Source organism: Chiloscyllium punctatum, chromosome 12 (genome assembly GCF_047496795.1).
Source record: "Chiloscyllium punctatum isolate Juve2018m chromosome 12, sChiPun1.3, whole genome shotgun sequence".
Lineage (NCBI taxonomy): Eukaryota > Metazoa > Chordata > Chondrichthyes > Orectolobiformes > Hemiscylliidae > Chiloscyllium > Chiloscyllium punctatum.
In genome coordinates, this window is record NC_092750.1 from 37919469 (window position 1) to 37940215 (window position 20747).

The window sequence follows — 20747 nt, forward strand, 5'->3', positions numbered from 1 at the left end:
TGACAATCATTTCACAATGTGCTGGATACTGACATCACCACAGCTAAACAGATAACTCCCCTGCAATAGAATAACAGATATCAGATTCTGTTTTGCAATGAGATTACATACCTTTTCTTCTTTATTAACTGAACAGGCTCAGTTTTAAATTGAATCATCTGACATGAAATAATGAAGTTGGTTGCCCAAGAACTTCAGTGATACAGCTGATGCCAGAGTTCTTATGGTGTAGTTGTAATGTCCCTACCTGTGAGCCAGAAGGTTCAGGTTCAAGTCCCACTTACTCCCGAGGTGGCATATTCCACATCACAAAAAAAGCGGGCGCTATTCCAATTCTGACAATGTTGATGATGTGAAGCATCTGCTGTTTCAGGTGATTGGCTGATTTCACAAAAGCAAATCAGAGTCAGCACTCTCAATTGCAAATCCAGATGTAAAATGGTTTGAATTTTGCCATGCTGCCACCTCAGGATGTACGCCAGTGAGTGGAACCTTCCTGACTAACATTTACCTTCTGCTCATCAGGATATCCGAATCTGGTCAACCTGAGTCCCATCAAGTGCAGAGATCAAGCAAGATTCAAAACTGTCCTCACTGGATAAAGGTACAACTCAGTTAGGGAGGAACTATAAAGGTTTAAAGCTTCCCTTCCTGTCATGCTTTATGAAGTCAGCTGATCTCAGCTGGTGTTGGGCCAGGAATCCGATATTGAGCTCAGCAGGGAGGGGCTAGGGAGGCAGAATAAAATCATCTGTGTTTACTAACTACTTGGTACACACACATGTGATTGTTGGGTGAGAGAAGGTGCAGTTTCACAGTTTCACCTTTCACAACATAATTTTATTCTATTGTTCTGTACCTTGTTGGTGTGGCATATTTCTTTATCATTTCCAACTAGCTACATGACTAATCCTGATTCAAGAGTGTAGAAAAAGATGCCAAACAGTAGGACTAGACTTACCTAAAAACAGGATGTTAACCTGGTGACACTGCAAATAGGACTACGTGTATGCTAAACAGCAAAAGCAGCAGGTTCTAGATAGAAAGCTAAGCAATCCCTTAACCAATGGATCAGATCAACACTCTACCAGCTGTGAATGGTGGTAAATTAAACAACTAACAGGAAAAGGAGATTCCCTAAACATTTTCAGCAATGATGGCAAACCCTATGTTGTGTAAGATAAGGGTGAAACAATTGGAACTATCTTCAGTCAGAAATGCTGAGTAGATGACCAACTTCTCTTCATCTTCCTCAGGTTTCCCCAATCGTCAATGTAATTGGTCCATGCCATTTGATAAAGTAATAGCTGAACACACTTGATAAAGACTAAAGGCCCTGATGATGTCTTGGGTGATGTTCTGAAGAATTGTGTTCCAAAAGTGTTTGTATTTCTAGCCGAACTTTTCAAGTACAACTATAATACTGCTAGTTTTCCTACAAAGTAAAAAAAGAATTGCTTGGATCTTTAAGCAAGCCAAATCCAATGCAGCAACTATGGTCCTGTCTAGCTACTCTCAATTATCAGCAAAGTGATCAAAGGTGTTATCAATGGTGCGACTGAGTGACATTTGCTCACTAATAACAAATTCATTGGCTCTCACATTGGGATCTGCCAGGAATACTTAGCTCCAGATCTCATTAAAATCCTGGTTCATTGATGAACAAAAAACCCAAACTACAGAGGCAGGGTAAAAGGAAACTTTCCTTGACCTAAAGCACATTCGACCAAAAGGAGCCCTTTCATGTTTAAATTTGTCGGAAGTCAGGGGGAAATTCTTCACTGGGTCAAATCTTACCAAGATAGCTTTTAGTCATTTCAGTCCAATCATCTCAATCCGGGACATCACTGCAGGAGTTGTTTTGTCCCAGGCTCGACCATCTTCAACTCTTGCACTGAAGAAATGGAGATGCTCACAATTCCTCAGCAGATGAATCAGTTTGTGCTAACATGCAGCAGCTTTAGGTAAAATCTAGGGTTGGGCTCATAACTGGGACTGTAACATTTACAGCTGTCGAATGCTGGACAACGGGCTTCTTCAACAAGGGAGTGTAACCATCTCCCCTTAACATTTAATGCTGCATAATCATTACTGAAGTCCCTAATCAATACTCTAGAGCTCACTCGTGAAAAGAAATGTAATTGGGTAAGGTGTGAATATTGTGTTCATAACTGCAGGTATTGGCTAGAAACTTTGTGGTGAGTAACTCACCAACTGACTCCTCAAAGCTTGCCCACCATCTACAGGGCCCAAGTCAGGAGTGTGGTGGGATCCTCTCCACTTCCCTGGGTGAATGCAGTTTTAAAAACATGGAAGAAACTCAACAGCATCTGATTATCAGCCAGTTGCTCAGAAGCCCATCCACCAACTAACAAATCCACTCCCTCTGCCTTCACACAGTATGGCTGCAATGTGTATCATCTCCCAAAGGCTTCCTCAGCATCTTCCAAACCTGTGACCTTTACAAGGAGAGCAAGTCATGTGGGAACACTACCACTTGCCACCTTCCCCTCCACTCCCAGGCCATCTTGACCTAGAACTATACGGGTGTAACTTCATCATTATTCAGTGACATGTTGGTGCTCCCTGTGAATGACAGTGATTGAAGAATGTAGCTCATCCCCTTTTTTTTTGTTAAGGTAATTAGAGATGAACAATAAATGCTCACCTTGGTAGTGAAGCCCACATCCCTGGAATCGATTCCGATGCCATCTGGAATCGGCTGGTAGGGCCATGTTCAAACAGTCCACAGGTACTTTGGATGAGTACACCACCACCATCACAAACTTTATCAGCAAGTGTGTGGAGGACTGTATACCGAGGAAGTCAATCCAGGTGTTCCTCAACAGGAAACCCTGGATAAATCAGGACATACAAAACCTGCTGAAAACCAGGAGTGAGGCCTTCAGATCAGGAGACCCACTCAAATGTAAAGAAGCCAAGTGTGACCTTTGCAGATCCATTAAGACAGCCAAGGACCAATACTGACCCAAACTAGAGACCCAGACAGATACCCAGCGACTACGGCAAGGTCTGAATGACATCACAGGTTCTAAAAAGAGACAGTGCAAGATAGTAGACGATGACATATCCCTCCCAGATCATCTCAACGCCTTCTATGCTCACTTTGAGCAGAATTTCAGTGGAGAGGTAACACCTATTCCGACAAGTCCTGATGAACCTATCCCTACAGTCACTGCATCAGAGGTCAGATCAGTTTTCCTTCATGTGAATCCAAGGAAAGCGATGGGACCAGACGGAGTACCAGGCCGTGCACTCAGAGCATGCACAGGTCAATTGGCAGAGGTCTTCTCTGACATCTTCAACCTCTCCCTGCAGCAGGCCACTATCCCTTCCTGTTTCAAGAGGGTCAACATCATCCCTGTACCTAAGAAGGCTCATACAGCGTGTCTCAATGACTACCACCCAGTGGCCCTAACTTTGGTGGTCATGAAGTGCTTTGAAAGGCTGGTCATGGCATTAATCAACTCCAGCCTCTTCACTACTCTTGACTCACTCCAACTTGCCTATCGGACCAACTGATCCATGTCAGATGCTATATTACTTGCACTTCTCTTCTCCCTAGAACATCTTGACACCAAGAACAGCCCCATAAGAATCCTTCTCATTGACTACAGTTCAGTTTTCAACACTATTATCCCCTCGAGACTGATTACTAAACTTAGTGACCTTGGACTAAGCCCCACTCTCTGTAACTGGATCCTCAGTTTCCTGACCCACAGGCCACAATCAGTGAAGACTGGGGACAATATTTCATCCTCACAAACACTCAACACTGGAGCCCCCCCAGGGATGAGTACTCACTCCCCTACTGTACGCACTGTATACCCATGACTGTGTTGCCAAATACCAGACTCATGCCATTTACAACTTTGCTGATGACACCACTATAGTCTGTTGAATCTCAGATGGTGATGAAACAGACTACAGACGGGAGGTGGAGGACCTGGAAAAGTTGTGCACTGAGAACAACCTAGCTCTCAATGCCGGCAAAACCAAAGAATCATTGTTGAGTTAGCAGCAGTACTAACCACTGAGCCACTGTGCTGCCCCATGCCGTGGGTGGTTTAACAAATAAAAAACTTCCCCAGAAAGGCATCCATTCAGGTAAGGGGAGGAATCATGTGCTGTTGAAAAATCTGGGTCTTTTTAGTAATTTTCTCTGATCCACAAATTAGGTCTAATCTCCATGAACAAATCGGTATTGGTGCTGGAGTGTTTTTGTCTGGCTTGGGAAGAGTTTAGTCAGTGAGGTCCTCCTACAGTTTTGTAAATTTTTAAAAACCTAAATAACAGAGGTCAAACAACATTCTGTCCACTGCAAGCCCCCTCTCTAAAAAGCCAATGAAAGGGTGCTTTGATTTTGTTTTTGCCTGGTGAATGATGTCACAGCTGCCTTTAGCAACAGACCATGAGATTGATAGATGGAAGACCAGCCCAGCATGTCTGTTACAAGCCTTCCACCCACAGATTGCAAATTCCAGCGGCAGTCTAGATTGTATTTAAAAACTGAATGCACCTTTTCAAAGGAGGCCTCACTGTATGAAGCGAAATACTGGTGCAAGTTGTCAAAGAAAATGCAAATATTTTACGATGGCTGGTTTCCAGGCTATTAGATACCTCCCTAGAGATGCTGCTGCCAGCAGGAGGATCGGGAGTGAAGTTCTTTTCTCCCCCAAATGGAAAGAAATCCAACTCTCTTGAACAAAGCATAACTGACGGTCACACAACAGTGAGCAGAGAACCTGGATCCAGTACCAGAAAAGATTCAATGACTTTTGTGTGTCAGGGAAGCCAAACACAGTTTCTCCCATTTCTTATTGTGCACCTGTTCACAGTGCATCTCCTTCCATAAGACAATTAAATAAAGGAACAAAAGGAGGCCATTCAGCCCCTCAAGCCTGCTCTACCATTCAGGCTGATCCAACATTCCTCACACCCATTCTCTATCTGTCTATCTAAACCTAGAAGCTTTAAATATGCACACAGACTCTGAACCCACAGCTCTCTGTTGCAAACCCATGAGAGAAGAAATTCTTCTTGATCTCAGTTTTAAATTAGTGCCCCTTTATTCTAAGGTATGTCTTCTGGTCCTGAACTCTCCCATGAAGGGAAACATCTTCCCAGCATTTACCCTGTCAAGTTCTTAAGAACCCTACATATTTCAATGAGGTCATCTCTCATTCTTATAAACTCCAGTAAGCAGAGTCCCAACCTGTTTAACTATTGCTCATAAGACAATCAAATAGCATCCTAGTGAAATTTTGTGAACTGCCTCCAATGAAATGATATCTTCCTTAAAAAAAGGCCAAAACTGCTCACAACACTTGAGATATCGTCTCACCATCACCTTGTAAGTAAGGTTTCCCTACTCTTATCTGCCAATCCCATTGAAATAAGGGCTAACATTCCCTTAGCCTTCCTGATTACCTGCTAACCCCTGTGTGCTAGCTTTCTGTGTTTCATACACAAGAACCTGCAAGTCCCTTTGTGTTGCAGCTTTCTGTAGTTTTTCCTCAACATAAATAATATTCTGTTCTTTTATTCTCACTTCCAAAATAAGCAACTTCGCACATTATGCTCCATTTGCTAACTTCTTGCCCACTTAATTAACCTATCAATATCTCACCACAAACTAGAAAGGGTTTGTATCACCCTATTTTAGTGTCATCGGCAAATTTGGCTACTGTATGTTCACTTCCATCTTCCAAGTTATGAATCTATATTGTAAACAGTTCCGGTCTCAGCACCAATCCCTGTGGAACCCAACTGGTCACAGGTTGCCAACCTGAGAAAGAACCCCTTATCCCCACTTCTGTTTCCTGCCCATGAGCCAATTCTCTATCCATGCCAATACACTACCTCCAACACAGTGTACCTTATTATATGACTTAACCTGTTGTGATGTATCTTGTTGAATGCCTTCTGGAAGTTCAAATACAAGACATCCACTGGTTCTGATTCACTCAGGCTGAGACTTCCTTAAAAAACTCTAATATATTGGTCTGATACAATATCTCTGTAGCTACCTCTTTTAGAATCCTAGGATGCAAACCAGCTGGGCCAGGAACATATCCGCCTTCAGTGCCATTAGTTTGTCTAATACTACTCCTCAAATGATGATGATGGTATTTAACTCCCCTCTGTGTACTCTTTAGTTTTAATGGGATGTTCGCAGTATCTTCCAGCATAAAGACTGTGTAACACCTTTGCCATTTTCTTGTTCCTCAAAACCATCTCCCCAGATTCTTTTCTAAGGGGCATATATTTACTTTGACCTCTCTTTTTGGTCCATATATATTTTTAAAGAAGCTCTTATTGTCAGTTTTTATATTCCTCACTAATTTTCCCTTGTAGTTTATTGTCTCTTTCTTTACTTTCATTTGTCCACCTTTGCTGAATTCTGATTTTATCCCAGTCTTCAGGGCTATCACTGACTTTAGCCTTCTTATATACTTTCTCTTGTAATTTAATGGTCTCATAGAATCATACAGCACAGATACAAACCCTTTGGTTGAACTCATGCTGACCAAATTTCCCAAACCAAATCATTCCCACTTGCCTGCGTTTGGCCAATATTCCTCTAAATCTTTCCTTTTCATGTACCGGTCCAAATGTCTTTTAAATGTAGTAACTGTACCTGCATCCACCACTGTCAGTTCATTCCACATGCAGTGTCTCATGTAGGTAGTGCACACTGCTGTTATTATGTGTCAGTGATTAAGAAAGTGATTGCTGAAGATAGTGGATAGTGTGTTAAAATCAGGTGGGCTGCTTTGTCCTGGATGGTGTCAAACTTATTCAATGTGGTTGAAGAAGCACTCATCCACGGCATTTGGGAGATTCAATGATAGTGATGCCATCAAATGTCATAGAATGACTGTTAGATTCTCTCTTGTTGAAGTTGGTCATTGCTTTTGACACTTGTGTCGTAGGAATATTATGCACCACTGCAAACCTGGATGTTGTCCACATCTTGCTCTATATGGACACAGACTGCTTCAATGTCTAAGTTGTTGAATATTACGCAGCAATTATTGAACACCTCCAACTTCTAACCTTATTATGGAAGGAATAACATGATGAAACATGGAAAAGAGGAGGAGTAGCCCATTTGGCTCTTCAAACCTGCTCTGCCATTCAATATTATCATGGCTGGTCATCCAACTCAGTATCCTGTATCCTCTTGCTCCCCAAACCCTTTGATCCCTTTAGCCCTACATTTATCTCCTTCCTGAAAACATTCACTTTTTTGGCCTCAACTACTTAGTGTGGAAGAGAATTCCATAGTTCACCATTCTCAGAGTGAAGACATTTCTCCTCATCTCATTCCTAAATGGCTTTCCCTATGTCTTTAGGCTGTAACCCCTGGTTCAGGACTCCCTGGTCATCAGGAACATCCTTCCTGAATTTACCCTGACCAGTCCCATGAGAATTTTATAGGTTTTTGTGAGATCATGTCGCATTCATCTAAGGTTCATTGAAAATAGTCCTACATCACTCCTGCATCCCAGGAATCAGTCAGGAAAACGTTTATTGCACTCCCTCTAGAGCCAGAATACCCTTCCTCAGGTAAGGAGACCAAAACTGTACACAATGTTCCAGGTGTAGCCTCACCAAGGCCCTGCTCCTGTAATGAAATCCTTTTGCTAAGAAGACCAACATACCATTTGCCTTCTTTATTGCCTGCTGCACCTGCATGCTAACTTTCAGCAATTGTGTACAAGGGCACCCAGGTCTTGTAGCAACCCCCTTTTTCCAATCCCATGTACCAGGAGAGGTGGTGGGGATGCAGTGGTGAACAAATGGATGGAGTTCAAGACACCCGAGTTTCATTGCCTTGTGTACAACTCAACCCACCACATTAATATTTTGGTTGCAATTTTACCAAACTTGCCAAACAAACTAGCCTTCATGATAATGTGACATGAAAACTAGAGTGAGTTCTTCATGGGGTCAACTCACTGCAAACCTCAAATGACCTTCATAGTGCATCAACATCAGGACAGCAGGATACCTTCCATGGCACTGACCACACATACCCCATGTCCAAAGACATTTGCATCTGACATCTGCCAGCCCTATGACCCCTGTGGGCACATTTCCCAATCCACTTACAAGATGCTTCTATATTTCAATGTTATTCCTTGGCATGTACTGGAACTATCATTGAAATACTGCAGCAAGAACATGTTACATTCAGGGATACACACCCAGTTCATGGATTGGACCAGGCTGCATCTTCAAGCTCTTTGTTTGTTGACAGACTTCTCACTCACTCTGACTGACCTGGATGTTCACATCATCCCTGTCTTGCATTGTCTAACTTCTGTGGCCAGCCATGGTTAGTTTATCCCTCTCGTAGAATCTTTTCTCCTTACTGGAAGCAGTGATCATAACATGATAGAATTTAATGTGCAATTCAAGAGTGAAAAACTTGGATTGGAAACATCTGTAGGTTTAACTTAAAATAAGGAGACTTTTGGTGAGAGTTACTGATTACCTCCTTACGTGTCTGCTACTTCTTGCTTACTATCATTTCTGTGAATCTATCTGCCCAGTACACTTTCGCATACTCCACCTTTATTTCATGGTAATTCTCCTTATTTGAGTTAAACACAGATGTTTCCGATCCAAGTTTCTCACTCTTGAATTGCACATTAAATTCTATCATGTTATGATCACTACTTCCTTATGGATCCTTTACCTAAATGTCATTTATTAAACCTGCCTCGTTACCCATTATGAGATCCAAGATAGCCTGCCGTCTGGTTGGCTCCATTACATAATCCTATGAGAAATTATCCCTCATGCAATCCATGAATTTGTTGTTGCAGGTACACTTTTCAATTTGATTAACCCAATGAACAATCTCTCCATTAATGTCAGCAAAATGAAGGTAATTGACTTCTGGAAGCAGAGTGGAGGGCACACTCCTGACTGTACCAATGGTGCTGAAGTGGAGCTGGTCGAGAGCTTCAAGTTCCTAGGAGTAAGTATCACCAACAATCTATTCTGGTTCAGCCATGCTGACGCTATTGTCAAGAAAGCACACCGATGCCTCTACTTCCTCTGAAGGTTAAGGAAGTTCAGCATGTCCACAATGACTTTTACCAATTTTTTATAGATGCACCATAGAAAGCATCCTATTTGGATGCATCACAGCCTGGTAATGACAATCACTCTGCCCAAGATGGAAAGGAATCATAGAGAGTTGTGAACGTAGCCCAGTCCATCACAAAAACCATCTTTCCTTCCATTGACTCTGTCTACACTTCCAATTGCCTCAGAAAATCAGCCAATATAATCAAAGACCCTCCCACCCCGGTTATAATCTCTTCTACCTTCTTTCATCAGGCAGAGGAAAGAAAAGTTTGAAAACATCTCACAACAGATTTAAGGACAGCTTCTTCCCCACTGTTATCAGACTTATTAATGGACCTCTCATATATTAGAGTTGATCTTTCTCTGCACCTTTGGTTTTGCTGTAACATTATGTTTGGTATTCTGTTTTATTACTCTGATATACTTAAGCACACAAAAAAACAATACTTTTCACTCTATCTCAGTTCATGTGTCAATAATAAATCAAATCAAAATGAAGGTTAAAGTCACCCATAATTATTGCTATGTTTTTTATACATTCTCTATTAATTGTTGATTAAAGGTTTTCTGACAGAGTGGCCACAGTTTAGGGGTCTGTACACTATATCCGCCAATATCTTCTTTCTCTGCTGCTTTTGTACTTCCAGCCCATGGACTCTACATCATCCGAGCCTAGATCATCTCTCACAACTATCCTCATGTTATCTCTTATTAACAGTGTTACCCCATCACCTTTTCCTTCCCTCCTGTCTCTCCAAAAGGTCAAATATCCTTGCATGCTAAATTCCCAGTTTTGATCTCTTTGTAACTGTTTCTGTAATGGTTAAGGGATCAAATTCATTTACCTTGATTTGCACTTCACTTTGTCTACCTCATTCTGAATGTTTTGCGCATTAAGATACAAAGCCATTCGTTTTTCTATTATTGAATTTCCCTGCACTTTTTATGGTTTCTTTGTATGACATTCTGTCTCCTCCTTTTATTTTCTGGTAACAATCAACCCCATCGCTAACTTGCAACCATACCTTCTCCTTTACCTTTGATTTTCTAATTTTTCATGCAACTGAACCCACCTCCCTTCCACTTTCACTACTCCCACCAGTTCACATCTATGCATCTGTTTTTTTTAAACCATGTTCTACCACCTCCAATCCTTATTGCAGTCATACTCACATACCTCCAGATTCCTTCCTTCAGAATTGCCTCTTATTATTACTGAGGGAGCACACTGTTGGAGGTGCTGTCCTTCAGAGAAGACACTGTACTGAGGCCCCTCTCTCTGCGTAGGTGGATGTAAAAGATCCCATGGCAGTCCTGTCAAGGAAAGCAGGAAAGTTATAATTGGTGTCCTGACCAAAATTATCCCTGTGTCTAATACGTAAAACAAATTAATTGGCTCAATTTTAACATTTCTGTTTGTAAATGATGGCTGAGCATGTATTGGCTGGCATGTTTTCTGCATTGAAAGAGTTAATACAGTTGAGAAAGGCCTTCATAGGTTGTGAAGTGCTTTGATAAATCCACTGGTTGTGAAATAGTAGCAAGTGCTTTTGTTTATAAGTATGCAAAATTCCAAAATTTACCAAAGATACCAAACTTGGAAGATGTGGCAAACATTGAGGATGCAACTAACTGACTGTAACAGGACATGGAAAAACTGGTCAAATGGACAGAGAAAAGGCAGGTGGAACTTAATGTAAGGGAGGTAGTTGTCCAGAGAGAGAGTCATGGTTTACTAAAGATGTTGAAGCTCTTGTCAAGAGGAAGAAGAAAGCTTATGTGAGGATGAGGCATGAAGGCTCAGTTAGTGGGCTTGAGAGTTATAAGTTAGCCAGAAAAGATCTAAAGAGAGGTCCAGGAAGAGCCAGGAGAGGACATGAGAAGTTGTTCATGGATAGGATCAAGGAAAACCCTAAAACCTTCTATTGGTATATCAGGAACAAAATAATGACTAGAGTAAGAAAAGGGCTAATCAAAGATAGTCGTGGGAAGTTGTGTACGTAATCTGAGGACATAAGGGAAGCGCTTAATGAATACTTTTGGAAAAGGGCAATGTTCGTGAGAACGCAGAGATACAGGCTACAAGGTAATATGGGATTGGGGATGACAAAGAGGTGGTTTTTGCAATTTTAGAAGATCTGAAAATAGATAAGACCCCTAGGCCAGATGGGATTCTCGGATTCTCTGGGAAGCCAGAGGGGAGATTGCAGAGCCTTTGGTTTTGATCTTTTTGTCATCATTGTCAACAGGAGTAGTGCCAGAAACTGGAGGATAGCAAATGTTGTTCCCTTGTTTAAGAAAGGGAGTCAGGACACCCTGGTAATTATAGGCCAGTGAGCCTTACTTTGTGGGTAAGGTGTTGGAAAAGGTTATAAGAGATAGGATTTATAATCATCTGGAAATGAATATGATTAGAGATAGTGAACACAGTATTGTGAAGGGTAGGTCATGCCTCACTAACCTTGAGTTCTTCGAAAAGGTGACAAAATAGATGGATCAAGATAAATCGGTTAATGTGGTGTATATGGACTTTAGTAAGGCATCTGATAAGGTTCCACACTGTGGGCTATTGCACAAAATAGGGATTTTTGGGACTGAAGATGATTTAGCAGTTTGGATCAGAAATTGGCTAGCTGAAAGATGACTCAGGGTGGTAGTTGATGGGAAATGTTCATTCTGGAGTTCAGTTACCAGTGGTGTGCCGCTAGGATCTGTTTTAGGACGACTGCTGTTTGTCATTTTTATAAATGATCTGGATGTGGGCATAGAAGGATGGGTTAGTAAATTTGCAGATGACACGAAGGTAGGCAGAGTTGCGGATAGTGCTGAAGGACTTGTAGATTACAAAGGGACATCGATAAAATGCAGAACTGGGCTGAGAAGTGGCAAATGGAGTTTTATGCAGAAAAGTGTGAGGTAGTTCACTTTGGAAGAAGTAACGGGAATGCAGAGTACTGGGCTAATGCTATAATTTTTGGTAGTTTAGATGAACAGTGCAAGCTCATTGGTGTCCAAGTGCATAAATCCCTAAAAGTTGCCATCCAGGTTGATAGGGTTGTTAAGAGGCATATGGTGTGTTTATGTTCATTGGTAAGGGGATTGAGTTTAGGAGCCACGAGGTCGTGCTTCAGCTGTACAAGACACTGGTAAGACTGCACCTGGAGTATTGTGTGCAGTTCTGGTCACCGCATTATAGGAAGGATGTGGAAGCTTTGGAAAAGGTTCAGAGGAGATTTACTAGATGTTGCCTGGTAGGAAGTAGGAATAAAGGCTGAGGGAACTGAAGCTGTCTTCGTTGGAGAGAAGAAAGTTGAGAGGTAACTTAAATCGAGATGTATAAGATAATCAGAGGGTTAGATACAGTGGATAATGACAGCCTTTTTCCTCAGATGGTGAAGGCTAATATGAGGGAACATAGATTTAAATTGAGGGGTGATAGATTTAGGACAGAATAGTAGGGACGTAGAATGGCCTGCCGGCAGCAGTAGTAGCCTCACCGACTTTAAGGGTATTTAAATGGGCATTGGACATACATATGGATAATAATGGAACGGCGTAGGTTAGATGGGCATTAGATTAATTTCACAGGTTGGCGCAACATCAAGGGCCGAAGGGCCTGTATTGTGCTGAAATGTTCTATGTAAGAGTGAGGTACAGCCTTTAGGTAGAAGGGATAGAAAAAAAGCAATTATAGTCTGAATAACACAGTTCTAATGAAGGCTCAGGGGGAGAGGAACTTTGGACTCCTGTATGTGATAGCTTTGAAGATGACAGGATAGACGGAGATAGTTCCCAAAACATAGCAGACAATGTGCTTCACAAATAGAGGTATTGCGTACAAGAGCAGGCAAGATTTGGAGGTGCCAGTGTTGGACTGGGGTGGACAAAATTAAAAGTCACACGACACTAGTTTATAGTCCAATGGGTTTATTTGGAAGTACTAGCTTTCAGAGCAGTGCTCCTTCATCAGGTTGCTAGTGGGGTAGTATTATAGGACACAGAATTTATAGCAAAATATCAAAGTGTCATACAACTGATGTGATGTATTGAACAAACGTACATTGCTGTTATGTCTTTAATCACTTAGAATGGGGTGGAATTCATAATATGTAAATCCTGCCCCACTAGCTACCTGATGAAGGAACAGTGCTCCGAAAGCTGATGAAGGGCTTTTGCCTGAAACGTCGATTTTACTGCTCCTCGGATGCTGCCTGAACTGCTGTGCTTTTCCAGCACCACTCTAATCTAGACTCTGGTTTACAGCATCTGCAGTCATTGTTTTTTTCACTTCGAAAGCTTGTACTTCCAAATAAACCTGTTGGACTATAACCTGGTGTTATGTGATTTTTAACTGTAACGTGGTTATCTTACCAATAACAGAAAATAAAAATGGACCAAAGTACCCTTTAAAATTACATTTTAAAAATGCTCTCATTAATGTCCACTCCCTTAGTGTCTGTCTTGTGTGTACATTTGCTTATTCTCCTGCTCCTATGAGGTCCTTCCCCAGGTAATTGCAGAAGAAGACGGGGTGCTGTTCTTTATTTGAGAAGACTGCATTTGGAGACTGACCTTGAGCAGCTCTGGGCCTGTCTGACCTGGTTTCAGACTGTCAGACCTCCTTAGCTCAGGCTGTTGCAATCTGGTCAGTCTGGCAGGCAACAGCAAGTGAAGTGGAAGCAGGAATCCTGTTGTTCAGTGATCACAATTATGTTCCAGTCTCATGTCATTATGATTCTTGCAAGGCAGTCCCTCAGTGAACAGATTAATGGACGGCTGCAATGTCCTTTATTGGAAACCGTACTGCATTGGAAACTGTAATATTTGCTGTCAGATGCTGCGTTAAGGTTGATTCCATACGTATCCTGATGGAGATGACTAAGTGAAGTCCCGTGATGGACTCCACGTTCCTTGACGTTAAAAGCAGATGCTTTGGCAGGATAGTCAATGGCACCAAACACTTAGTTCTGAAGAAAGGTCACTTGACTTGAAAAGCTGATTCTGTTCTCTCTCCACAGATGGTGTCAGATCTGCCGAGTTTCTGCAGCAATTTCTGTTTTTGTTTGTTTCAAATCTCCAGCATCTGCAGTTCTTTGTTTTATCAACACTTGGTGATGTACATCCAGTAGCTGCCTTCAATCTGCTGAACTTTACATCTAACTCCACTGTAGGAAATCAGAAAGGTTTAAACAGATATGGACCAAAGGCAGGCAAATGGAACTAGTTTGGTTTGGGAAAACTGGTTGGCATGGACAGGTTGGACCGAAGGATCTGTTTCCATGCTATATGACTATGAATCTAATGTGCACCTTGCCATCCAGTAACCTGGCACCAGCACTATCCTTTTCACATCCTGCCTTCAGGTGTCCCACCACATGTAGATCCTCCTCTATCCTCATCTCTGAAAAAAAACAAAAGGGTCAGTCACCATGTTACTGGTTGATTGAAAGATGAACTGACAGAGCATTTCCCGTTCCAAGTCTTAGGTAACTTGCTTCATCACTTACCTACCGCTGCCCAATGGTGTTTGCCATACTCGATTTATGCCCCATCTTACCTGGAACCATTCCCAGAACAATTTGCACTCAGAATTCACTGGCATTCCTTCTGTCCCCCACCATCTTTAAAAGCCCATTGCATGCCCAGATAAGCGCTGTCAGTCTGGAGCTACCCTGCTCAGTCCCTAGTAGTTTCCTTGAACACGGTAGAATTGGGAAATTGTGGCCTAATGTGTGGACAGAAATCTGGAAGTCCTGCTGAATAGGGTGGTGCAGTGGTGGGACTTACACTTCCCCAGGACCAGCGGTGGAAACCACCACCACCAGGCCATGCCAGCCTGGGCTGAGGAACCACCCTTGCCCCTGCCTGACCCTTCAGTGCAGTTTCAGTCATCTGGAAAAATACACGGCCGTGCAAGAAGGTGATCAATGATCTTCTCCAATCTACCTGTGAATGTGCCAACACCTTCTCTGATACCGCACACTCACTCTCTCTGCTGCTGCAACCAACTCCCACCAAGGCTCATTCTCTACTAACCTCACTGTTGCCTGCAATATCTTCCCTCACTCGTTCTCACCCAGTTCAACTCCCAGCACCACTAACCCTGCATGTCCTCTGCCCTGCCCACCTACAGCACTCCCTCAGCTGTATCACCTCCACTGTCATCTCCCTTAACACTGGTCTCTCTTTTGTTCCAAGAGTAAAGCAGCAAACAATAGGGCTGAAAAACTCAAGATGGGATGATGGGCCTCTCAACAGTGAGCTCCTTGAGAGGATACTGATGCTGACTGCCCCAAAAGGTGAAGTGACTCTGTCCAAGCCTCTGGAGTGATATTAGAGGCTGCTCTTACCTTAGTGCACTGGGGCCCCTGTCTGAAGGCCATTCCCATTGACTTGACTAAGGCCTACTGTCAACCGTGACAAGGTTCCTTCCTTTGGCAAGGCTGGAGACGGGTGATACGAGCCTCATATCTCTGGTTGACAGGGCAAGGGATGATGGAAGTATTTAACTACAGACAAAGTGAGTGAGTGCTATGAGAGCTGCGGGGGCACTGGTTCATTCCATTAGTTGGGTCCATGTTCCGAGCACACAGTGTCCTCTCAGCAATTTTACTGTGTTACTTGCAGTTGCTGCTCCACCCCTACAAGGTGCAACATTGAAGTGCAGAAGTGTCCCACAGGTGGATCAGAGATGTGCCATGAGGGTTCTTCGAGGTTGACACATCGGGTGCCAACGTCCATGGCTTTGGGGTGTGTTAGGCCAAGGCTCATGGAGGAAGCCCTGAGGTGTTGGTGCCCAGTGTCCAACATGGAGTTCTTCAGAGTAGGTGGTGAGCTGAATTCACCAGGTACCTGTTGTGGTTTCCATGTTGAGTTTTCCAGATGTCGAGCATGTTTGGTGAGTGTGGTAGGATGGAAAGCTGAATTTTAATGAGCTGAATTAGATCATCAACATGGTGTTTGACAAGTAACAATCCCCTTTAATTAGGAACTCTCCATTGCCTAGCAAGAATCTTGCCATGCAGCTTGTAAAAAGTATAGAAGATGGAGCAGGATGCTCCTGATGTCGAGATGGGCATCACCAGGCTTCTTGTTTGATTCTGCCACATCTTTCACCATTGGTCTTGTCATTCAGCCTCTTATAAGATTCTGCTTAATATTTTTCTCAAAACTAATTGCTTTAAAATATATTGGTTGATATATTTAAGAATGGCACTTTGGTGCATTTTGATCAATGCATTTTCAAATGGGTTTAATATGAAAAAAACATCTTGTCAGATGGAAATATGGTAAAGTGATGGGACTTGGACGATGTAAGAGAGAAGGCCTAAGACTAGTTGGAAACTGTGGAGATAAGAGTTTTAAACACAATGGGTTCCGAAGAGGATCAGGGACTGATGGGAAGAGATGGAAAAGGGTGATCAATCAGCATTGTGGAGACTCTAACTAAAATGTGAGAAACTGAAAGAAGAAAAGCATTTTTAATCTTTACCTCAATTTCCCACCTGTGTATAACCACATTTTAAATGAATGAAAATTATTTCACAGGTATACGCATCTTCCAGTTATATTTTGTTATAGTCCCCTTTCTTGATAAGTTCAAATAGTGACAATCCAAATGTTTATCAGGTGCCTATTAGTGTTCTTGGCCTGGGAAGATGCTTCTTAACCTTTACAGCCTCTTGAAGGCCTGTTAATGAATGCAATTAGCTGAAACTCCCAAAAGTGATTAATTCACGTGGTGTATGGTCAGAATCCAGAGGAATATTTTTTTTTCATGCAAAAAAAAGAGAGACTTGAGTACAATTTGCATCAAAAATTCCTACAATGTGCCAAATTCAGCCAAGTTACACAAAAGCCAATGCAATGCTATGAGTTTTTCACTGATGTTGACAATTGAAATTATTGAATTGAAGCTAAAGTGAAGTTACAGGAAAATTGTATCTGTCTTAGTAATAACTTGAGAACTGTCAAAAGCCAATTACCTGCCATTTGCCTACATTGTGTATAAGTACATGGATATTTCTGGACAGTCCAGTCTAAGGCTGGACAGTCTAATCTGCACTGTAGACTATATTTTGGAGTCTGATTATTGGAGCTTCAAAATGCATCAGTGCAAAGGGTTCTCAATGTCCTTGTGCCTAAGTTGCAGAAAATCCATCTATAGGTATCACAGGTAATAAGGAGTACAAATGAAATCTTAGTATTTATTTCTAAAGGAATGGAAGATAAAAGTAGGGAAGTATTGTTGCAACTGTACAAGGCTTTTGTAGGATTATACCTGGAGTACAAGGCATTGGTGAGACCATATCTGGAGTGCTGCATTCAGTTTGGTCCCATTAATTGAGGAAAAGTGGAATTGCTTTGGAGGTAGTTCAGGGAACGTTCACTAGATTATTGCAGAGATTAAATGGTTGTTTTATGAGGAGACATTGAGCAATTTAGGCCTATACTCGCTAAAATTTAGAATAGTGAAAAGAGATTTAATTGAGGTGCACAAGATGTTAAAGGAATTGACAAATTAGATGTAGAAAGTATGTTTTCTCTTGTGGGAAAATCTAGAATGAGAGCTTATGGTTTAGGTTAGACCAGGGAAACCCAGTGGGTGTGGTCTATCTAGACTTCCAAAAGGCCTTTGATAAGGTGCCACATGGGAGGCTGCTGAGCAAGGTGAGGGCCCATGGTGTTCGAGGTGAGCTACTGGCATGGATTGAGGATTGGCTGTCTGACAGAAGGCAGAGAGTTGGGATAAAAGGTTCTTTTTCGGAAGCGGTGTCCTGCAGGGTTCAGTGTTGGGGCCACAGCTGTTCACATTATATATTAGTGATCTGGATGAAGGGACTAGGGGCATTCTAGCGAAGTTTGCCGATGATACAAAGTTAGGTGGACAAACAGGTAGTACTGAGGAAGTGGGGAGGCTGCAGAAGGATCTAGACAGTTTGGGAGAGTGGTCCAGGAAATGGCTGATGGAATTCAATGTGAGTAAATGCAAGGTCTTGCACTTTGGAAAAAAGAATACAAGAATGGACTACTTTCTAAACGGTGAGAAAATTCATAAAGCCAAAGTACAAAGAGATCTGGGAGTGCTAGTCGAGAATTCTCTAAAGGTAAACATGCAGGTTGAGTCCGTGATTAAGAAAGTGAATGCAATGTTGTCATTTATCTCAAGAAGGTTGGAATATAAAAGCACCGTTGTGCTACTGAGACTTTATAAAGCTCTGGTTAGGCCCCATTTGGAGTACTGTGTCCAGTTTTGGTCCCCACACCTCAGGAAGGACATACTGGCACTGGAGTGTGTCCAGCAGAAATTCACATGGATGATCCCTGAATGGTAAGTCTAACATATGAGGAACGGCTGAGGATCCTGGGATTGTATTCATTGGAGTTTAGAAGATTAAGGGGAGATCTAATAGAAACTTACAAGATAATACATGGCTTGGAAAGGGTGGATGCTAGAAAATTGTTTCCGTTAGGCGAGGAGACTAGGACCCATGGACACAGCCTTAGATTTAGAGGGGGTAAATTCAGAACAGAAATGTGGAGACATTTCTTCAGCCAGAGAGTGGTGGGCCTGTGGAATTCATTGCCGCAGAGTGCAGTGGAGGCTGGGACGCTAAATGTCTTCAAGGCAGAGATTGATAAATTCTTGATGTCACAAGGAATTCAGGGTTACGGGGAGAATGTGGGTAAGTGGAGTTGAAATACCCATCAGCCATGATTGAATGACGGAGTGGACTCAATGGGCCGAATGGCCTTACTTCCACTCCTATGTCTTATGGTCTTAGGTTGGTGGGTGGCAGATTTAAAACAAGGTCAAAAGTCACATGACATCAGATTATAGTCCAATAGGTTTATTTGGAAATCACTAGCTGGAACTGTAATCTGGTGTAGTGTGACCTTTGCCCTTGTCCACCCCAATCCAACACCTCCACCTCCATGTCAGATTTAAAATAGGACAAATTACTTCTCTCAGGGGGTAGTGAATTCTGAAAGTGCAGCTGGGACAGTGAATAAATTTAAGGTGGAGATAGATCGATTTTTCATTAATAAAGGGTAGGGTTATGGAGAGTGGGGTGGAAAGTGAAGTTGAGGCTGTGATGAGATTTAGCCTGAACTGCTGTGCTCTTCCAGCACCACTAATCCAGAAGCTGTGATGAGATTAGCTATGATTGTGTTAAATGGCAGTGCAGGTTTGAGTGGCTGAACTGTCTCTTCCTATTCCTCGTCCTTACGTTCTTTCAGCATAGCAACAAAATCAGAGAAGTGATTTGAATATATCAGCAAGAAATATTTTCATTAAATCGCAAGATAAACAATGATGGAATACAACATGTGAATCCATGATACCAATTAACATAGCTACAGAATTACAGCTCAAGAAATATGACTTCAAAAGCATGAATTTTTTAAAAAAGGAGAAAATGAAGAAATAAAATGAAGAAATTAACCTGGATAAGGTACAAACCTGTTTGATAAATCACGCCCAATGACCATTTCCAGTAATTCAGTGGCTCAGAGATCCTGACAAACACAGAAATGGAGATACTCCGAAACAGAAGTCAGAAATGCAATAAGCAGCACCATCTGGTGGTGTCCAAGGCTCATCCGTTAAATTCATCACCGTTACATTCTGCTGTGGGTGGGAAAGGAATTGTCCAATGCAAATTCCCATGGAAACCCACTGTTAGTTAAAATCCAGGCTCAAGTGTGTGTGGGCAGCAGAACCTAACCAGCGAGAGTGAAGTAACAATGTTCAAGTATTCACTCACAGGAACACTGTTTAAACACCATAGTACCTCTGACAAGAATGACTGAAAATTTGTGGTGTTACCTAAAGTCAGACTTTCTGGACGGTTTCATAAATTGTGTAGGTAAGAATAAAATATTAGAGTGAAGGGCAAAATTCTGATAAGCTTCCATGATAACCATCATAATTTAAGCATGAACTATTTAACAGAACTTTCAAAAGTTATTTGCTTTCTTCTCCAGTAACAATTATTTTCTGTATGTTCCTGATAGTGGATGTAACTGAAAGATTTTCCAAGAATTCTTAAGGTGAATGGTCAACAATGACAGGCAAATTCTACTTACTGGGGAATTAAAATACATTTCTGTTCCTTAAACTTGAATTTATGATCATTTTGCCAGTCCTGGGTGTTAAATGATCTTTTAAAATAACAATTTGGTGGAACCACCCTGGAAATGAGTGTGAAGTTCAGTAGCTGCAGAATTGTTTGGGGCATTCCTAGGTGTTTCTAGCTGCTCTTTGAAATATTTCAGTAGGGATTATTATTAGTGTGTGTATTAGCACCCTTTTGGGAAACTGATGCCTGAGAACGTTTAATGTGATCATTCTCAAGAACTCCCAGCAAAACATGGACTGGAATACTCAATGATTCTCCAACTCCAGTAAGGAACGACACTGGCACTGGAAAATCACTATGTTTATAGCTACCTATTTGGCTCACCTATTGTAAGTCCAAAACAAGATGTTGACCTTTGTGCAATTTTGCTGCATGTTTTGTCTGAGATCTTTTTGCCACTTGGAAGGGGGTACTCATCTCTCGGCCTCTATTAACAGACGTCCACCCCAAATACCCTCCAACACTGCCCCCCGCCGC

At 42.0% G+C, this 20747-nt stretch overlaps 1 protein-coding gene across 2 annotated transcripts in view; it reads right to left on the minus strand.

Annotated features, from left to right (window-relative positions):
• The window catches only part of LOC140483804 (protein FAM107B-like), a 220657-nt gene extending 200974 nt beyond the window's left edge, over positions 1-19683 (minus strand). The window contains exons 1-2 of one of the 2 annotated variants that reach the window (XM_072582413.1): positions 19592-19683; positions 10304-10440 (exon numbers count right to left, since the gene is read on the minus strand). The gene's annotated coding sequence lies outside the window, so the exon portion shown is untranslated. Of the gene's footprint in view, positions 1-10303; positions 10441-13698; positions 14090-19591 lie in introns of those variants that run through there. The other variant, XM_072582412.1, reaches the window with a different exon arrangement.
• Positions 19684-20747: the final 1064 nt, after the last annotated feature.